General features: G+C 50.4%; 1 long non-coding RNA gene across 1 annotated transcript; it reads right to left on the reverse strand.

The window, feature by feature from the left end:
* Positions 1 to 740: 740 nt before the first annotated feature.
* On the reverse strand, positions 741 to 8,376 carry LOC121134017. The gene is made up of 3 exons (XR_005871019.1): positions 8,120 to 8,376; positions 7,408 to 7,564; positions 741 to 3,108 (listed from the first exon to the last, which is right to left on the reverse strand). It is a non-coding gene; the product is annotated as an uncharacterized LOC121134017 (long non-coding RNA).
* Between the last annotated feature and the right edge of the window lie 2,181 nt (positions 8,377 to 10,557).

Genomic DNA, 10,557 nt, shown 5'->3' on the forward strand with positions numbered 1-10,557 from the left:
AATGTCTTTTCCTGGGCACTGGACTCGCTGGCAAAGATAGAGTGCCAGGCATGGTACACAGGGACCAGAATGGAGTGCCAGGCATGTTGCATGCACAGGGACTAAGAAGGAGTGCCAGGCATGCCAGGCATGGTACACAGGAACTAATATGGAGTGCCAGGCCTGGTACACAGGGACCAGGATGCAGTACCAGTCATGGTACACAGGGACCATGATAGAGGGCCAGGTACAACGCACAGGGACTTTGCAAATGCAGCGGAGGCTTTGACATTTTTCTGTGAGTCTCCTGAGATTTTTCTGTGAACCTGCACTGTGGGTAATGGTGTCTCTGGCTTAGGTTTTTGTTTGTTTCATCTTTGATCATTCTCCTGGAACTTTCCCTAGTATTTCTATCCTTTCCCACGGATCCCCTGGGTGGGGAAGGTTAGAAGAACTGACAGCAGGGCTAAGCTGGGCTTCCCGAATTCTCCTTCAACTCCAGGACTGGCACAATTGTGCAGCTGAAAACTTATGTGTGTGCCAAGGTGCCACAAGGGAAGACACTACACATTGTGTGAGTCCCCATGCATAAGCCCACAGCTTTTCAAAACAATTTCTCCCATCAGCAAATTATCCCTGGCTGTCATCTCAAACTTGCCAGTTGGCATTAAACTCCAATTGACTCTGGAGTGTGTCCATGGAGCAGCTGACCTCAATAGAATCCCTGGGGTACTTTTTCTATCTAATAAAGAGACAGGGTAGAGAGTGTGTATATTTTATGTTCAGACATGTCATAAGCCAGTTGAAGTAAGATTAGCCGTTATCTAAGATTCCATCCAGTTCTGAGAAGCTATGATTTTGTGGATATTAAATAGACCAAGGGCAAGCATGATGGATTTAAATAAACTGTGGAATGCAAACAATGAGATTAACTCCACATCGCAGTGACTTATCCATTCACATTGGGTAAGGGTGCCTCGGGGAAGTAACGTTAACACTGGGTCATACCCAGTGCTACAGCTATGCACTCGTTTTGTGTCTGGTAGCAAGCATCAGATCTTACTGTGCACATTGTTGCCACCCAACACCAGCATCAGGACCACGTTGGCTCAGAGAAGTCCTTGGGAAGGGCATCCCGACCTCGAAAAGTACCTCCTTCTTCCCCTTGCTTGTTTTCTTCTTCATCATCCATGAGTGTCGCCAGCAGTGGTGGGAGGTGAGTCACTGTTTCATCATGGCAGTTGGGAGTAGGTTCTGGTCTTGGAGATGCAGGTTAGCCTTCACAGAGCATCCAGGGTTTTCCGACATCACCCACTATCAGTGGCTTTTGTGGTTGGCATTTATTTGCTTGTTAATTTTTCATTATGCTTTTATTTATTACTTTTGCATGCTTGAGGGTGTTGGGCTCCTGCAGATCAGAGACTACCTTGCAGGGATCCATTCTCCCCTCCCTGCCCCTATGTGGGTCCCAGGGACTTGAACTCAGGTAGTCAAACTCAATGATAGGCACGTTTACCCGCTGAGTCATTTCATTTCTCATTTCCCATTTCCCAGAAGGCTTTGGGGGCATTACCACTGTGCTTTTTTCTATGTCCACGCGTCATGACCTTTTGATTTCATTTCTAGCACTGAGTAATGGAGACTACAGCTGGAGAGCCTGGCAACTACATGCTGTTCGCAAAGATCATCAGCCTAGACTAATAAACGCAGGCTGTGATTGGCAGTGCCACAGCGAGTGGGACATCACCTGAATTCATATTCAAGATGCATTTTTTTCTAAATAAAAATGCTACCAGGACCCAGAGTCTTTATTCCTTGTCAGTCATATGAGCTATGGGGTTTTAGAGGGGAAGGCAGGGGCTCATTGTATTTTTTTAATTTCATTATTCCATCCTCATTTTGCAGAAATGAGTCAAATGGAAAAAATGACATAGAAGTAAAAAGACATTAGAGATAGCTGCTTTGTGCCATGTGATCATGTTAAATAATCCTGGGAAAAGCAGTTTAAAACATTTATTATTGTTTAGGATTAAACAAATACTTCATATCCAATGTTTACTGCTTTGCTCTAATTTCTGGGTTGTTTCTATGGAAATAGAATATTGCTTGTAATTTGTTGATTCTTTAAGCCTCATTTTGGATGCTTCTTCAAGTGTCTAACTTGTCTTCATTGTTTGCTTTGTACAGAGCTGGGATTGCCAGTGCTGAACCATGCATATATTGAGACAGGGCCTCACTGTGTTGCTCTAGCTGGCCTGGAACTTGCTATGGAGTCAGGCCAGCCTTAAATTGCCTGTCTCTGCCTCCCCGAGTGCTGGGATTAAAGGTATGACAGTGGTGCACCACCTCACCCAGCAAGAACTTTTTTGTTTGTTCGTTTCTTGGTTGTTTGGTTTTTGCTTGTTTGTCTCAGACAGGATCTCCTGCAGCCTAGAATTGTTTTGAACTTCTAACCCTCCTGCCTCTACCTTCCAAATGCTGGGATTACAGGTGTGCGCCATCATACCCAAGAAACTTCATCAAGACAACCTCCTACCACAGTTGGTATGGAGGTTTTAAGATGTATTTAATTATACATATGTGTGTGCACATGTGCATGCATGCACATACATGTGGCAAAGGCCAAAAGAGGATGTGAGACCCCGGGGAGCTAGAGTTATAGGTGGTTGTGAGCAACCCAATGTGGGTGCTGGGAACTGAGCTCTGGAAAAGCAGCAAGTGCTCTTAACCACAGATTTCTCTGTCCATCTCTCCTTTGCTTGTTTTAGGGTGTTGTTTTTATATCTAGTTAGCTATTTATTGTATTATGTCTATGTGTGTGCACAGAGCAGGGGGTCAGAGGATGACTTGTGATAGTCGATTCTCTCCTTTTATCATATGGGTCCCAGGGATCAAACTCCGGTCATCCAGTTTGATGGCAAATGCCTATACTCACTGAGCTATCTCTGGAACATGCATGATAAGGAGGTTTTGCTTGGAGAATTTCTTCCTGCAGAACCTTTAGGTGATTCCCCACAGGACATGATAGGTTTGATCTGGATGTAGTCTGTGGGTGTTTGGAGAGAACAGAATGTCTGTTCAGGGAACATCCTCCACAAAGAAGCCAGACAGTTGCAGCTGTCACTCAGCCTGCAGAAATAACCTCAGTATCAGTGAACAAAGTCAGGATTAGAGGGCTACTCATCAGAGAAACTCACTAGGGAACTGAATCCAACTTTCATCACTTTTAGCGGGGTTAGCATGCCATTAATGCATCTGAAACCCAATTTGTGTTCTGCTCCTGAGCAGGAACTGGAGTCAAAGATGGGGCAGCTCAAGCAGAATGCCCTAGAATCCTACCCCACAGTCAGGTGTGCTTGAAGGAGCAAGGAGCATGTGCCTGAGACTTTGTGGCTCGAGTCTGCAGCCCAGGCCACCTCAGGCTAGCAGCTGGCTAAACTGATAAGATAATGAGAGCGCCATATTCTTCATCTCAACAGAAACCTTTTCTAACATGGCATTGAAGAAAGGCCATTTTCTCACCTACTACCCCAGCAGGCCTTGTATAGCCCTGGATCTCAACAGGAGACCTTTTCTGATACAGCATCCGAACAGAGCTCCATTCTGTTCCATCATCCCAGCACAATTTTACGTTGATCATCATCCCAGAAGTATCCTCTCTTGATTCATCATCCCAGCAGAACTCTCTCCTGATCCGTCATCCCAGGGGAGTCCCCTTCTAATCCATCATGCCAGCAGAACCCTCTGCAGATCCATCATGCCAGCAGAACCTTCCTATGATCCATTGCCCCAGCAGAACCCTCTGCAGATCCATCATGCCAGCAGAACCTTCCTATGATCCATTGCCCCAGCAGAACCCTCTGCAGATCCATCATGCCAGCAGAACCTTCCTATGATCCATTACCCTATCAGAACCCTCTGCAGATCCATCATGCCAGCAGAACCCTCTGCAGATCCATCATCTCAACTAGGGCCTTCTGATTCCAGATCCCAGTAGAAAGAGCCCTCTGCCAATCCATATCCAGCAGTAAGTCATCTTTCCTCCTCTCGGAGTGTCCCTGACCCTAGAGATGGCCAGTTCCCCTGTTCTCTGGTTCCGATGCCCTTCAGGCCCGACTACCTCAGCACTCTCCACCTAGACCTCTGTCGCGTGTTCCTTATCTTGTCTCTGCACAGCAATCCCTGTTCAATGTTCCAGTTGTGGCCCTCAAGGTCCTGGGACACACACTACTGAATAACACTGGGGTGAGCCATGGGAGCTATTTGCACCACGGACCATATTCCTTCTGCACTCGACCTAGAATTTATATTACTAAGGTTCTACTCCTCCTTGTTCCCTCTGCACTGAAAAGAACTACCCACCCCCACCCTCTGCCTGCTGCCCAGGTCTTGAGTTATGACACTTTTAATTAAATTACTTTGCCAGAAGCTCTTCACTCAAAAAGCAATCGCTCTAATTGCTCATTTTGGGATCTGATCTGCTACTTCCTTGACAGAGAGGCCTGTGGCGATGACGTTAGCAGAAATTAAATGTCTACATCTATATATCCTATCGGTACCCACAGGTGCTTGTGCGTGCGCATGCAGACACACACACACACACACACACACACACACACTATTTAAAGGGACTTTTCCTATCTACCTGCTGCATTTTACAAATCCCGAAGAAGTCACACCTCTCTGCCTGTGACTGGTCTGATTCTTCTACAGGAAGCTAGCATCAAACATCACTAAGCCACTCAGTCCGGAGCCCTGACTCCCCTGCTGTGGAGAAAGACACACAGACTAGACCTTTATAGAGGCCGTGGTCCGTGCAGCATAGGCGCCTCCCTGCCTGCCCTCATGTCTATTCCCTGAATCTCTTTGAGAAGGGCAAACACCTTGAGGCTGGATCCCCGTGTATCCCCGCCCTCAGACAGGAAACTGCTCACCAGACAGAACTAGGACCACACCAATTCCTCTGTGCTGACCGGCTGTGTGCTTTTGACTTGGGCTTAACCTCTCTGGGCCACAGTTTCCCTATCTGTGCAACGGGCAGCTGATTTCCGCGATGAGACCAGGAGGCTGCAGTGCGCTGTACGTGGCTGTAAGCATGCCTGCGCTGTTGCGCACACGGGCCCTGTCTCACCCACGATGTCTCTGTTCACATCTCCGCCAGTGCGGACAGGCCGGCCCCACTGAGAGTGGAAGACTGGATACAACTGCACTGTGGCTTCCATGGGCCCCGAGGTCCGCAAGCGCCTTCGTGAGCTCATCGTCCATAAAACAAGTTTTCGAATTACAGCTTGTGGCTGGTGCGAACAGGAATCAACGTTATATTTTAAAAACGCTTCTTTCGGCCTAAGAGCTCATTTTTCTTCCAATTTGAAAAGAAACTGAAACACGTTCGTCTTTCCCAAGTCCTCAGTCAGCCTGGACACACTCCAGCAAGATCCGCATCCAGCTGGCACCACGTGCCAGCCAAGACTCTTCCTTCCCCCGGGCTCCAGGAAGAAAGCCAGGACAGATTCTAACTGGACACTTAGGTCACATGGCCATCCCTTAGCCAATGCCAAGAGCATGGGCTGGAACATGCTGATTAAGGGGTGTGACTTGCTGGCTCCTGGGGCTTTGCCTCATTCCTTTCTTGAAATCAGTTGCACTGAACAAGGGCACCCCAACAAACAAACAAGACAAAATAAACAATAACAAAAACAAACTTGCACACAACAGGTGAGTACCAGAAAGGACAGCTGACTCCCGCCTTAGAAACCATGTAACGGAATAGGACATGATACAACAGGTCCACAGCCCAGGGACTCCTTTCCAAGGAGGGACAAAGATGCAGACTGGCACACAGACATCTGCATCTCTGTGTGGGATTGTACCCCGCAGTGCCTAGAACCTCAGAGAGCACCAATGTGGTCCAGCCCAGGGTCAGAATCTGTTCCACAGTGGTGCTGTGTCCTCAGGGAATGTGGACACTGGGTCCTTTTTTGTCCCCAGAGGAGGAAGAGTCAGTGGCAAAGCTTTGTGCCATATAGGCTAGAATCCTCCTTCCTGAACAACCCTGTCTGGGACAGAGATGACTGACTCCCAGATGGAAGAGCCCCCAAGAAGGCATCCCTACTTGCTGCTAGGTAGAGCCCCTTGTGTGAGTCTCTCACTGGCTGAACGCTGGCAGGCTTTACTCGGTGACAGAGCACCCTAGTTGCTTCTGAGCACACAAGGGTCTGTCCTTGGTGCCAGGGGTGCCGGACACGCAGCTCCTGGGATGCTGCTGTTGAGACATCTTCCCAGATCCCGGAAAGCACATCCAGGTGCCCTTCAGACTCCAGGTAGAGTCAGAGCTCTGAGCCGTACACATGGACACACGCATGAGAGTGCTTGTGTGGACACATACTCTCCACATGCACGTGGAGTGTAGGCCAATGCTGTGCGCATGCCCAGTCTCCCTAGCCATGTGACACATCACACGAGCGTCCAGCTTGCTCTCTTAAGATAGTACCTGGCTTCACTTGCCTGTGCTTTCCTATGGCAGCTTTGCGTCTTCTGTCTGAGAAGGAAGGAGGGAGGCAGGGAGAAAATAAGGGAGAGAAGGAATGAAAGGGGGAGAGAGGGAGGGGCAGCAGGGCTGGTGGATCCCCCTCCCATCTTCCCTGATAGAAGAGATCAGGGGTCAGTGGAAAGAAGGAAACCATAGCTGGACTGTCAGGAGCAGAGGAAGATTGCAACATGAAAGGCGTGGAGAGAGCCACACAAGGCTTCCTTGTGTACGGAGCAGCCTCTCCAAAGCTGGGATTTCCACTTAGGAGGGTGCGGGGATAAAGGTCAGCCAGCTGCAATGTGTGGCTTTGTGGGGTCACCCAGGTCTTTTTCTAGCTCCATCCACAAATGGGAAGGGGAGGCAGGAACCAGGCTCCAATGTGGGCAGGGGTGGGCTTAGCCGGGTCTATTTCTAGCTCCAGCTATTGAATGAGGCGGTTTGCTGGATGAGACATTAGACCCCCGCAGCTGTGACCTCACTAAGAGCAAAAGTCACAGTTCTCAGAATGGGAAGGAGGCCAAGGGCCCAGTTGCAAGAAAGAATGGGGCTGAGGCTTCCATACTGGAGGAAGCTCCCCCTAGGGACCCATGGGAAAGAATCGCCTTGTCACCTTCCAGCACTCCCGTTGCTAGGCAAAGCACCACTTCGTCCTTGCCAAGTGCTCACCTTTCTCATAACCATGCCCATTCTTTCCCTTACTCTATCCCAAAACTGCAAGCCACCCTCTAGGTCCCCATCAAAAGCAGCAGCCATCCACAACAGGGCATGGGTGCTGCCCTCTGAGTCTCAAGTGCCCGGAAGGTGGCTAGGCAGTGCCCACACTCCACAAAACATCCAGTGAGTTCGCATAGTGATTATAGCCACAGGGCAAGCCGTGGTAAACAACAAACAACACCAACCTGGAGCCTGGGCCTGGGCTTGCCATGGATGTCAGTCCTAAAGGGACTGCATGCACCACCATGCTGCAGGGTCTGCTCCCAAAGCCTGAGTCACAGTCCAGTTCTCTTTGCTCCCCTCTGTAGGAGGGCGAAGGATGATGGGAGTCTGAGGGGGTTCCTGGGACGAGATGAAGGATTACATATGCAAATGCTGAGGTCAGTCTCCCACACTGAGCATCAACACATACCCTGTCACCAGGATCCACATCAGCAACTGATGGTCCCCTGATTCACAGAGGAATGGGGAAGAGGGCCGTGGCTGTGCTGTGGGGGAATGGCCCTCTGGCACTCGTCGGGTTTAAAACAGTGATGGGGGAATAGGCAGTTCTTGCTCTTGTACCGGTCGCAAAGCCCAGACCTCAGTGAACCTCATGTGGGCTTCTCAGCCTCAATCACTGAGCTGCAGAACCCGAAACTACTACAGAAAGTTCTACTGCATGAGGGCCAGTGAGATGGTTCAGCAGATGAAGGTGCTTGCCACCCAGGCTGACGACCCAAGTTCAGTCCCCAGAACCGACATAGCAGAGGACCGAGTCCTGATAGCTGTCCTCTGAACTCCCCACTCATGCTGTCACGCACCCACGTGCACAGACACACACATATACACAATAAATAAAAATCATTTTAGTGTTTCCTTGATGGATAGCAGGAGACGAGAGCAATTTCTACCTACCTGGGTCTCAGAAGGGGCATTTCCACATGGGTCATCAGCAAAAGGTCCCCTACATGGCTCTCCTGTTCCCTGGCCTTCCTGGCCAGGGCTGCTCGGCTGAGCTGAGCAGGAAACCTTCTCCAAGCTGGAGTTCAGGATGGCAGATGGGGAAAGCTCTTCTGGCTGACCCTGTCCCCACTGAGACTGCCTCTACTTCTGTTGTCATGACAACCTGAGACCGCAAACATCCTCCTAGTGAACTGCCATGTCCATTGAGTGTCCTTGTAGGAACACAGCAAGCACGAAGTCTCCCTGAAGCAAAGTGACCTTTGGGGCGATTAGACCTCAGGCCAGAGCCAGCTCAGAGCAATGGGACTGAATTCATGAGTCATAAAGAAAATGTTGAAGTGCCCCCCAGGTACTTTGGGGGTGTGGGAGCCAGGCTTCTGTGGGAGAATAGGATCCATTCACACAGGTAGCCTAACAAGCCAGTAAAATCCAGTGTCTTGTCATTGTCCCTCAGAGTGACCCCAGGCTGCTGTATCCCAGGAAGTATAATTGCCCACTCTGTGTTCTTCAGGCTGAGCTCAGGCCTCCTAATGCAGTGGCATATGGGGAATGGCCAGCTTCAAGCCCAGGGCAATCTCGTAGCTCAGGCCCCAGGCCTCCTCCCTGCCCTGTAGTGCCCCCTCAACTTCTATGCCCTCCCCATCCCACAGCCAATCAGGGTAGGACCACTGAGACAGAGTCTCCTCCAAGCAGGCCCAGCTGACAGCCCAGCCCTGCACAATGGCGCTGCCAAGAGAATAGAGGCTCTGATCGTATGGCTACCGTGAACTGGGGCAGCATAAATAAAATCAGCCCCAGGTCTCGGGACAAAGTGGGGAAAGAGAGGCTTTAGTTCAGCCTGGAGCTTTACCTGAGAGAGCAGATAACAGAGCCTCTTCCCTAGACACCCTTCCAGGTCCAGAGGAGCCGTGCTCTGGGTTTGTAGGGACCCCTGGCAGGAGTAAGGCTGCCTCCTCCTAGTAGTTGAGACAACCCTCCAGCTTTTGCTCATGGAAGCCTGCAGGTGTCCTCAGGGAAAGGATAATCAGAACATAGGGTACAAGGAGCCTCCACAGGTGTCCACAGATGAAGAGAGCTGGGTACCCTGTTTTCTCCAAGGCTGTGATATCATCCCCACACCCCGATGTCCCCAACTCCGGGATATTGTCCCAGCCTTCCAGCCTACCTTTATCACCCAAGCCTCATTTTCTGATTGACTGCTCTCTTCTAGTACACTAGGAGGCTAAAACACAGCCACGGGCCTCTCGCTAACTAATGAGAGGCAGCAATTAGCCCTTTACAGCAGAGCAAGCGCTGGTAATGGGGTTTCTAATTCTGGAGGGGAATAAAGATTTAAACTACGTTCAGAGCAAACACACGTTTGGAGTCTAAGATGTTTTCAATTCTGGGTTCCGTTCTAGTAATTAATCAGATGGAGTTGTTAAACTTCATGGGAAAGACCAGAGACAACGCTCCCTCACAAAACATCTGAGAGGTGGAGTAACTTCCTCTCTGAGATCCACCAGGGCCGAACACATGGATGCTGCCTCAAAGGGCACGGGATGAAGGTATGGAAACGTATCGTGCTGCCTTTGACTCTAACAATACTGAGCAGGGCCACTGCTCCCGCCTAGAGCTGGGCTCCACATACACGACAGGGTCCCAGCTCCACACTGGCTAGCCCTGGGCAGCTCTGAGCCTCAGTTTCCTTGATGAGGACTTCACTCTGTAGTTCCAGATCATTCACGTGGGACCTGTCACTGATGACGTCTTCAGAGTGTCCCAGATGTCCCTGCTACCCATCTGCCTTCTTCCTGTGAATTCAGCTGGTAGAGTCTGCTTTCCACCATCCTGAAAATGCCGAACATCAATCTATAGGGAACAGCCCCCAGAAGTTGTCACCTGCACCTGAGTATATACCCCTCCCCAACCTGTACCCACCTCCCCGCACCAATGTCTGTGTCCCTCCCCCAGCTGTGTGCACCGCCTCTGTACCTAAATCTGTGTGTCCCCCACAGCCTCTGTCCACCTCCCCTGAACTTGGATCTGTGCCCCTCCACAACCTGTGTCCCCCTCCCCTGCACCCAGATCTGTGTCCGTCCCCCACCTATGTGGACCTCCCCTGACTCTGGATCTGGTCAGAAGAGAGCTATCCTGTCGTTTCCCCCCCTCCACCCCAGACCACCCTCCCTTCTCTCCCCAGTCTTGTGCAGACCCTGATGGTGGGGGGGTGGGAGGGAGTGGGGGAGACCAGGACACATCAACTTAGCCGGGGGGCGTGCTGGCCCCTCTAGACTAGCAGGCCTCACACCTGTTCTACAGACCGCAAGCCGGCATGTTGAAAGGTGTCTTCTCTCGTGCTTTTGAGCTGACATTTAATGTTTCTTTTCTAAATCTGGAGTCTGGTTACA

The sequence above is a fragment of the Mesocricetus auratus genome, unplaced genomic scaffold, assembly GCF_017639785.1.
Source record: "Mesocricetus auratus isolate SY011 unplaced genomic scaffold, BCM_Maur_2.0 Super-Scaffold_100025, whole genome shotgun sequence".
Lineage (NCBI taxonomy): Eukaryota > Metazoa > Chordata > Mammalia > Rodentia > Cricetidae > Mesocricetus > Mesocricetus auratus.